This window comes from Oncorhynchus gorbuscha, linkage group LG16 (assembly GCF_021184085.1).
Source record: "Oncorhynchus gorbuscha isolate QuinsamMale2020 ecotype Even-year linkage group LG16, OgorEven_v1.0, whole genome shotgun sequence".
Taxonomy (NCBI): Eukaryota; Metazoa; Chordata; class Actinopteri; order Salmoniformes; family Salmonidae; genus Oncorhynchus; species Oncorhynchus gorbuscha.
This window is the reverse complement of record NC_060188.1, coordinates 70,266,209-70,275,103: the sequence shown is the minus strand read 5'-3', so window position 1 is coordinate 70,275,103 and position 8,895 is coordinate 70,266,209.

The window sequence follows — 8,895 nt, the reverse complement described above, 5'->3', positions numbered from 1 at the left end:
CATGATTGTTTCCTTCTTAATCATTGAAGTTGTGCAGTACCCTGTTAGGTGTTAATAGATGTACATTAACAAATTCTAATGAAAGGGATAACCACCAAGATGATCTAAATTCATTTCTCTCTGCCAGGTGTTTGTTTACTTTTTCCTCAAATAATCACCATATCTCCTTATCTTTCCTTCTTAATGTACCAAAAGACAGTCTAATGAAGCACACCAACCTGTAAGAGAAGTCATGTATAAGATCTACTATTAAAGAATTACCATTAATGTGTAAAGACATCAATTTATTGTCTATTGCAGATACAGTGCCTTCCGAAAGAATTCAGACCCCTTGACTTTTTCCACATTTTGTTACGTTACAGCCTTATTCTAAACGTATTAAATAAAATAAAAATCCTCTACAGTCTACACACAATACCCCATAATGACAAAGCGAAGATAGGTTTTTAGAAATGTTTGCAAATGTATTTATTAAAACAAAACGGAAATACCTTATTTACATACAGTGGGGCAAAAAAGTATTTAGTCAGCCACCATTTGTGCAGGTTCTCCCACTTAAAAAAGATGAGAGAGGCCTGTAATTTATCATAGATACACTTCAACTATGACAGACAAAATGAGAAAAAAAATATCCAGAAAATCACATTGTAGGATTTTTAATGAATTTATTTGCAAATTATGGTGGAAAATAAGTATTTGGTCAATAACAAAAGTTTATCTCAATACTTTGTTATATACCCTTTGTTGGCAATGACAGAGATCAACACGGACTTTCAACTCCCTCCAAAGATTTTCTATGGGGTTGAGATCTGGAGACTGGCTAGGCCACTCCAGGACCTTGAAATGCTTCTTACGAAGCCACTCCTTCGTTGCCCGGGCGGTGTGTTTGGGATCATTGTCATTCTGAAAGACCCAGCCACGTTTCATCTTCAATGCCCTTGCTGATGGAAGGAGGTTTTCACTCAAAATCTCACGATAAATGGCCCCATTCATTCTTTCCTGTACACGGATCAGTCATCCTGGTCCCTTTGTAGAAAAACAGCCCCAAAGCATGATGTTTCCACCCCCATGCTTCACAGTAGGTATGGTGTTCTTTGGATGCAACTCAGCATTCTCTGTCCTCCAAACACGACAAGTTGAGTTTTTACCAAAAAGTTATATTTTGGTTTCATCTGACCATATGACATTCTCCCAATCTTCTTCTGGATCATCCAAATGCTCTCTAGCAAACTTCAGACGGGCCTGGACATGTACTGGCTTAAGCAGGGGGACACGTCTGGCATTGCAGGATTTGAGTCCCTGGCAGCGTAGTGTGTTACTGGTGGTAGGCTTTGTTACTTTGGTCCCAGCTCTCTGCAGGTCATTCACTAGGTCCCCCCGTGTGGTTCTGGGATTTTTGCTCACCATTCTTGTGATCATTTTGACCCCACGTGGTGAGGTCTTGCGTGGAGCTCCAGATCGAGGGAGATTATCAGTGGTCTTGTATATCTTCCATTTCCTAATAATTGCTCACACAGTTGATTTCTTCAAACCAAGCTGCTTACCTATTGCAGATTCAGTCTTCCCAGCCTGGTGCAGGTCTACAATTTTGTTTCTGGTGTTCTTTGACAGCTCTTTGGTCTTGGCCATAGTGGAGTTTGGAGTGTGACTGTTTGAGGTTGTGGACAGGTGTCTTTTATACTGATAACAAGTTCAAACAGGTGCCATTAATACAGGTAACGAGTGGAGGACAGAGGAGCCTCTTAAAGAAGAAGTTACAGGTCTGTGAGAGCCAGAAATCTTGCTTGTTTGTAGGTGACCAAATACTTATTTTCCACCATCATTTGCATATAAATTCATTAAAAATCCTACAATGTGATTTTCTGGATTTTTTCCCCTCATTTTGTCTGTCATAGTTGAAGTGTACCTATGATGAAAATTACAGGCCTCTCGTCTTTTTAAGTGGGAGAACTTGCACAATTGGTGGCTGACTAAATACTTTTTTGCCCCACTGTAAGTATTCAGACCTTTTGCTATGAGACTCAAAACTGAGCTCAGGTGCATCTTGTTTACATTGATCATCCTTGAGATGTTTCTACAACTTGGAGTCCACCTGTGGTAAACTCAATTGACTGGACATGATTTGGAAAGGCACACACCTGTCTATATAAGGTACCGCAGTTGAAAGTGTATGTCAGAGCAAAAACCATGAGCTATGAGGTCAAAGGAATTGTCTGTAGAGTGCCGAGATAGGATTATGTGGAGGCACATGTCTGGGGAAGGGTACCAAAAAATGTCTATCATTGAAGGTCCCCAAGAACACCATGGTCTCCATCATTCTTAAACGGAAGAAGTTTGGAAACACCAAGACTCTTCCTAGAGTTGGCCACTCTGCCAAACTGAGCTCACGGGGGAGACGGGCCTTGGTCAGGGAGCTGACCAAGAACCCAATAGTCACTCTGACAGTGCTCTAGAAGGACAGCCATCTCTGCAGCACTCCACCAATAAGGTATTTATGATAAGAGTCGCCAGACTAAAGCCACTCCTCAGTAAAAGTCACATAACAGCCTGCTTTGAGTTTGCCAAAAGGCACCTAAAGACTCTTAGACATGAGAAACAAGACTCTCTGCTCTGATGAAACGAAGATTGAACTCTTTTGCCTGAAGCCAAGCATCACGTCTGGAGGAAACCTGGCACCATCTCTATGCTGAAGCATGGTGGTGGCAGAATCATGCTGTGGGGATGTTTTTCAGCGGCAGGGACTGGGAGACTAATCAAGGATGAGGGAAAGATGAACGGAGCAAAGTATAGAGAGATCCTTGATGAAAACCTACTCCAGAGCGCTCAGGACCTCAGACTGGAGCAACGGTTCATCTTCCAACAGGACAATGACGCTAAGCACACAGCCAAGACAACGCAGGAGTGGCATTGGGACAAGTGTGTGTATGTCCTTGAGTGGCCCAGCCAGAGTCCGGACATGATGTGCACCCTATCGAACTTCTCTGGAGAGACCTGAAAATAGTTGTGCAGCGATACTCCCCATCCAACCTGACAGAGCTTGAGAGGATCTGCAGAGAAGAATGGGAGAAACTCCCCAAATACAGGTGTGCCAAGCTTGTAGCGTCATGCCCAAGAATAATCAATGCTGTAATCGCTGCCAAAGGTGCTTCAACTAAGTACTGAGTAAAGGGTCTGAATACTTAAGTAAATGTGATATTTCATTTTTTTATGGGGTATTGTGCATAGATTAAGGATACTTTTTTTTTAAATAGAAAAAAGCTGTAACTTAACAAAATGTGAAAAAAGTCAAGGGGTCTGAATACTTTCCGAAGGCACTGCATGTAAGTTGAAGGGCTTTAAACATAATTTATATATATATATTTATATATATATATGTTTGAAACTGAGAAATTCAAGGATAAGCTACAGTATAATTGCACTATGGCCCACAACTGGCTAGTTATGTCATGTTTTGTCATTTATTATCATGTCTTGTCCCTGTGCTCCCCATTCTATTCGTTTCCCTCTGCTGGTCTTATTAGGTTCTTTCCCTCTTTCTATCCCTCTCTCTCCCCCTCCCTCTCTCACTCTCCCGCTCTCTCTTCTCTCTATCGTTCCGTTCCTGCTCCCAGCTGTTCCTATTCCCCTAATCATCATTTAGCCTTCCCACACCTGTTCCCGATCCTTTTCCCTGATTAGAGTCCCTATTTCTCTCCTTGTTATTCGTTTCTGCCCTGTCGGTTCCTTGTCTAGAATTCACCGTGCTGTGTTTGTGTATCGCCCTGTCGTGTCGTGTTTTCCTCAGATGCTGCGTGGTGAGCAGGTGTCTGAGTCTGTTTGGTTCAAGTGCCTTCCCGAGGCAACCTGCTGTTCACCTGCTGTTCAAGATCGAGTCTCCAGTTTGTCCTCGTCATTTCGAGTGAAAGTTGTGTTTTTTGATTGTATTTACTTTACTGGATTAAAGACTCTGTTTTCGCCAAGTCGCTTTTGGGTCCTCTTTCACCTGCATGACAGAAGGAACCGACCAAGGAATGGACCCAGCGACTTCAGACGCTCGTTACACTGCCGTCGAGATCCAAGGAGCCATGCTCGGCAGACACGAGCAGGAATTGTCTGCTGCTCGCCATGCCGTGGAGAACCTGGCCGCTCAGGTTTCCGACCTCTCTGGACAGTTCCAGAGTCTTCGTCTCGTGCCACCTGTTACTTCCTGGCCTGCCGAGCCTCCAGAACCTAGGGTTAATAACCCACCTTGCTACTCCGGGCAGCCCACTGAGTGCCGCTCCTTTCTCACGCAGTGTGAGATTGTGTTCTCTCTCAACCCAACACATACTCTAGAGAGAGAGCTCGGGTTGCTTACGTCATTTCACTCCTTACTGGCCGGGCTCGAGAATGGGGCACAGCTATCTGGGAGGCAAGGGCTGATTGCTCTAACAAGTACCAGAACTTTAAAGAGGAGATGATTCGGGTTTTTGACCGTTCAGTTTTTGGTAGGGAGGCTTCTAGGGCCCTGGCTTCCCTATGCCAAGGTGAACGGTCCATAACGGATTATTCTATTGAGTTTCGCACTCTTGCTGCCTCTAGTGAGTGGAACGAGCCGGCGCTGCTCGCTCGTTTTCTGGAGGGACTCACGCAGTGGTTAAGGATGAGATTCTCTCCCGGGAGGTTCCTTCAGATGTGGACTCTTTGATTGCTCTCGCCATCCGCATAGAACGACGGGTAGATCTTCGTCACCGGGCTCGTGGAAGAGAGCTCGCATCAACGGTGTTTCCCTGCTCCGCATCGCAACCATCTCCCTCCTCTGGCTCAGAGACTGAGCCCATGCAGCTGGGAGGGATTCGCATCTCGACTAAGGAGAGGGAACGGAGGATCACCAACCGCCTGTGCCTCTATTGCGGAGTTGCTGGACATTTTGTTAATTCATGTCCAGTAAAAGCCAGAGCTCATCTGTAAGCGGAGGGCTACAGGTGAGCGCAACTACTCAAGTCTCTCCATCAAAATCCTGTACTACTTTGTCGGTCCATCTACGCTGGACCGGTTCGGGTGCTACATGTAGTGCCTTGATAGACTCTGGGGCTGAGGGTTGTTTCATGGACGAAGCATGGGTTCGGAAACATGACATTCCTTTCAGAGAGTTAGAGAAGCCTACGCCCATGTTCGCCTTAGATGGTAGTCATCTTCCCAGTATCAGATTTGAGACACTACCTTTAACCCTCACAGTATCTGGTAACCACAGTGAGACTATTTCTTTTTTGATTTTTCGTTCACCGTTTACACCTGTTGTTTTGGGTCATCCCTGGCTAGTATGTCATAATCCTTCTATTAATTGGTCTAGTAATTCTATCCTATCCTGGAACGTTTCTTGTCATGTGAAGTGTTTAATGTCTGCCATCCCTCCCGTTTCTTCTGTCCCTACTTCTCAGGAGGAACCTGGCGATTTGACAGGAGTGCCGGAGGAATATCATGATCTGCGCACGGTCTTCAGTCGGTCCCGAGCCAACTCCCTTCCTCCTCACCGGTCGTATGATTGTAGTATTGATCTCCTTCCGGGGACCACTCCCCCTCGGGGTAGACTATACTCTCTGTCGGCTCCCGAACGTAAGGCTCTCGAGGATTATTTGTCTGTGTCTCTTGACGCCGGTACCATAGTGCCTTCTTCCTCTCCGGCCGGGGCGGGGTTCTTTTTGTTAAGAAGAAGGACGGTACTCTGCGCCCCTGCGTGGATTATCGAGGGCTGAATGACATAACGGTTAAGAATCATTATCCGCTTCCTCTTATGTCATCAGCCTTCGAGATTCTGCAGGGAGCCAGGTGCTTTACTAAGTTGGACCTTCGTAACGCTTACCATCTCGTGCGCATCAGAGAGGGGGACGAGTGGAAAACGGCGTTTAACACTCCGTTAGGGCATTTTGAGTACCGGGTTCTGCCGTTTGGTCTCGCCAATGCGCCAGCTGTTTTTCAGGCATTAGTTAATGATGTTCTGAGAGACATGCTGAACATCTTTGTTTTTGTCTATCTTGACGATATCCTGATTTTTTCTCCGTCACTCGAGATTCATGTTCAGCACGTTCGACGTGTTCTACAGCGCCTTTTAGAAAATTGTCTCTACGTAAAGGCTGAGAAGTGCTCTTTTCATGTCTCCTCCGTTACTTTTCTCGGTTCCGTTATTTCCGCTGAAGGCATTCAGATGGATTCCGCTAAGGTCCAAGCTGTCAGTGATTGGCCCGTTCCAAGGTCACGTGTCGAGTTGCAGCGCTTTTTAGGTTTCGCTAATTTCTATCGGCGTTTCATTCGTAATTTCGGTCAAGTTGCTGCCCCTCTCACAGCTCTTACTTCTGTCAAGACGTGTTTTAAGTGGTCCGGTTCCGCCCAGGGAGCTTTTGATCTTCTAAAAGAACGTTTTACGTCCGCTCCTATCCTCGTTACTCCTGACGTCACTAGACAATTCATTGTCGAGGTTGACGCTTCAGAGGTAGGCGTGGGAGCCATTCTATCCCAGCGCTTCCAGTCTGACGATAAGGTTCATCCTTGCGCTTATTTTTCTCATCGCCTGTCGCCATCTGAGCGCAACTATGATGTGGGTAACCGTGAACTGCTCGCCATCCGCTTAGCCCTAGGCGAATGGCGACAGTGGTTGGAGGGGGCGACCGTTCCTTTTGTCTTTTGGACAGACCATAAGAACCTTGAGTACATCCGTTCTGCCAAACGACTTAATGCCCGTCAAGCTCGTTGGGCGTTGTTTTTCGCTCGTTTCGAGTTTGTGATTTCTTACCGTCCGGGTAGCAAGAACACCAAGCCTGATGCCTTATCCCGTCTGTTTAGTTCTTCTGTGGCTTCTACTGATCCCGAGGGGATTCTTCCTTATGGGCGTGTTGTCGGGTTAACAGTCTGGGGAATTGAAAGACAGGTTAAGCAAGCACTCACGCACACTGCGTCGCCGCGCGCTTGTCCTAGTAACCTCCTTTTCGTTCCTGCTTCCACTCGTCTGGCTGTTCTTCAGTGGGCTCACTCTGCCAAGTTAGCTGGTCATCCCGGAGTTCGAGGCACTCTTGCGTCTATTCGCCAGCGCTTTTGGTGGCCGACTCAGGAGCGTGACACGCGCCGTTTCGTGGCTGCTTGTTCGGACTGCGCGCAGACTAAGTCGGGTAACTCTCCTCCTGCCGGTCGTCTCAGACCGCTCCCCATTCCTTCTCGACCATGGTCTCACATCGCCCTAGACTTCATTACCGGTCTGCCTTTGTCTGCGGGGAAGACTGTGATTCTTACGGTTGTCGATAGGTTCTCTAAGGCGGCACATTTCATTCCCCTCGCTAAACTTCCTTCCGCTAAGGAGACGGCACAAATCATTATCGAGAATGTATTCAGAATTCATGGCCTCCCGTTAGACGCCGTTTCAGACAGAGGCCCGCAATTCACGTCACAGTTTTGGAGGGAGTTCTGTCGTTTGATTGGTGCGTCCGTCAGTCTCTCTTCCGGGTTTCATCCCCAGTCTAACGGTCAAGCAGAGAGGGCCAATCAGACGATTGGTCGCATACTACGCAGCCTTTCTTTCAGAAACCCTGCGTCTTGGGCAGAACAGCTCCCTGGGCAGAATACGCTCACAATTCGCTTCCTTCGTCTGCTACCGGGTTATCTCCGTTTCAGAGTAGTCTGGGTTACCAGCCTCCTCTGTTCTCATCCCAGCTTGCCGAGTCCAGCGTTCCCTCCGCTCAAGCGTTTGTCCAACGTTGTGAGCGCACCTGGAGGAGGGTGAGGTCTGCACTTTGCCGTTACAGGGCACAGACTGTGAGAGCCGCCAATAAACGCAGGATTAAGAGTCCAAGGTATTGTTGCGGCCAGAGAGTGTGGCTTTCCACTCGCAACCTTCCTCTTACGACAGCTTCTCGTAAGTTGACTCCGCGGTTCATTGGTCCGTTCCGTGTCTCCCAGGTCGTCAATCCTGTCGCTGTGCGACTGCTTCTTCCGCGACATCTTCGTCGCGTCCATCCTGTCTTCCATGTCTCCTGTGTTAAGCCCTTTCTTCGCACCCCCGTTCGTCTTCCCTCCCCCTCCCGTCCTTGTCGAGAGCGCACCTATTTACAAGGTACATAAGATCATGGACATGCGTTCTCGGGGACGGGGTCACCAATACTTAGTGGATTGGGAGGGTTACGGTCCTGAGGAGAGGAGTTGGGTTCCGTCTCGGGACGTGCTGGACCGTTCACTCATTGATGATTTCCTCCGTTGCCGCCAGGATTCCTCCTCGAGTGCGCCAGGAGGCGCTCGGTGAGTGGGGGGTACTGTCATGTTTTGTCATTTATTATCATGTCTTGTCCCTGTGCTCCCCATTCTATTCGTTTCCCTCTGCTGGTCTTATTAGGTTCTTTCCCTCTTTCTATCCCTCTCTCCCCCCCTCCCTCTCTCACTCTCCCGCTCTCTCTTCTCTCTATCGTTCCGTTCCTGCTCCCAGCTGTTCCTATTCCCCTAATCATCATTTAGCCTTCCCACACCTGTTCCCGATCCTTTTCCCTGATTAGAGTCCCTATTTCTCTCCTTGTTATTCGTTTCTGCCCTGTCGGTTCCTTGTCTAGAATTCACCGTGCTGTGTTTGTGTATCGCCCTGTCGTGTCGTGTTTTCCTCAGATGCTGCGTGGTGAGCAGGTGTCTGAGTCTGTTTGGTTCAAGTGCCTTCCCGAGGCAACCTGCTGGTCACCTGCTGTTCAAGATCGAGTCTCCAGTTTGTCCTCGTCATTTCGAGTGAAAGTTGTGTTTTTTGATTGTATTTACTTTACTGGATTAAAGACTCTGTTTTCGCCAAGTCGCTTTTGGGTCCTCTTTCACCTGCATGACAAGTTAGGGAAGTGGTAGACTTGGTAGCCTGCTGGTTGTGTGTAACAGCCTTTCAGTTGTTTACACTAATCAGTGATGTAGTATAGCCTA